The sequence below is a fragment of the Cryptomeria japonica genome, chromosome 10, assembly GCF_030272615.1.
Source record: "Cryptomeria japonica chromosome 10, Sugi_1.0, whole genome shotgun sequence".
NCBI lineage: Eukaryota > Viridiplantae > Streptophyta > Pinopsida > Cupressales > Cupressaceae > Cryptomeria > Cryptomeria japonica.
The window spans coordinates 98312575-98314624 of NC_081414.1; positions in this window are offsets into that span (position 1 = coordinate 98312575).

A 2050-nucleotide genomic window follows, 5' to 3' on the forward strand; every position below is an offset into this window, starting at 1 on the left:
GTATGTTCTGTGATGCATATACCTATGTTAAGGGATGTGAAAAATGTCAACTCTTTTCTGGAAAACCACATTTGGCGACTCTACCTTTAAAACCTGTGGTAGTGGATCAACCTTTCAAACAATGGGGTACTGATTTTGTAGGCCCAATAAATCCTCATTCTAGTGCTAGCCATATGTATATTCTGATAGCAACAGATTATTTTACTAAGTGGGTGGAGGCTATCCCCACTAAGAAGGCAAACTCAGAGGTAGTATGTAATTTTCTCAAAGATTGCATCTTGGTCTGTTTTGGGGTTCCTTAGAAGATTGTCACTGATAATGTATCATATTTCTCTTTTGAGGAATTGACCATCTTCTATTATGAACATCAAATTACTCTTTCACAGTCCTCTAATTACTTCCCACAAGGTAATGGGTTTGCAGAATTGAGCAACAAGAACTTGGTAGCAATCATGAAGAAGTTAGTTGATGATAATGCCTGGAACTAGCATAAAAAGTTATACAAAGCCTTATGGGCAGATAGAATTACCCCTAAAAGAGAAATTGGAATGGCACCTTATGAACTAGTGTATGGGATTGGTGCAAAAGTTTCTTTACCTTTGGAATTGGCAGCAATGAAGCTTCAAACTGTAACTGAGGACTCCTTCCAAAATGCTCTAGAAAAGAGAGTCATGTATTTGACGAAGTTGGAAGAGGAAAGGGAGATGTTAGTGGATAGAATTACTGAACATCAGAACAAGGTGAAGAAAATCTTCAATATGAAGGCTCGACCTAGAGGGTTCCTCAAAGGGGATGAAGTACTGCTGTGGGATAAGAGAAGAGAACCAAAGGGTGCCCATGGAAAATTTGATTCATTATGGAAAGGTCCATTCAAGATCCATGAAGTGTTGGGACCAAATGCACTCAGACTGAATTATCCTGATGGAATGGTTATGCCCTATACCTATAATGGGCAAGACCTGAAGCTCTATAAACTTTGAAGTCTATGATCAAGAGGTCCTGTACATAGTAGATTAGTTTTTTGTTTTGTGTCTTTTTGGTGTGTGTCCTTTCGTCTCCTTTCTATTTTGCTATGCGAACTAGAGATTTAGAGTTCTTTGCACTTTTCACAAAATGCAATCCCCAGTCAGAGCCAATGTTACCTTGTCATTCATCCCTCATAACAAGAGTGAGTCGCCTTGCAAAATTTTTAGTCGAGTCCTTATCTTGTTAAAAGTTCATTGGTTCAATCCCTAATCCTCCTATAAATCATTTCTAAATCCTTAGCATTATGCTTCAATGGCCTGTTTGAACCTCATGAACCCCTCAAACCATCTTGAAAAGAGTTCATAGTGTTCATTTAGGTACCACAGGTTCTAAGTTGTGTCTAAGATATTTTTAGGCTAACGTTCACTCAAGTGTTTTGCAGTAGCTCTATTTCACAGTCCCAGATGATGTTCATATACTCTTTCTCCAGACTATGAACCGTTTGAACCTAGTTCAAATAGTTCAATGATGTTCAAAATGTTTGATGAAGTTCAAAGGACCAACGGCAATCAACAAAGTTAATCTTTTCCAAAGGAAAATCTCCTTGGCATAGCATATGCTTTGAACTACCTGAACCCTCATGAAGTCAATTCAAATGGTTCATGAATGTTCAAATCAGGTGGGTCCCATAGAAAAGACTAAGTGACGTGATAGTGCATTTATTCCTAAGTGTGATGAAGATTTGGCCATATCTCGGGTGACATCAACCAGCCGATTTTTGAAGGCAAGTAATTATTTTTGGGAGTTGGCCGAGAGTGCCATCATGCATTCAATATACACGCATGATGTCAAATCCCAATGCTCGGCACATTTGAGTTGACGGCCAAAATTAATACACTAAATGAGCTTTGGTGCTTCATTTGTTATAAGGTATGAAGTGATTTGTTTTTGAAACCTGTTCTTCATTGCTGCGGAGTGTCTAGTCAAAGGTTTTTATGCTGGTAGTCATTCGATTGGTTTCAGCCATCAAGGTGAGTTTTGATTCCTATCTTCTTCAGTGATTTTTGGCTATTTTTCTCTCTCG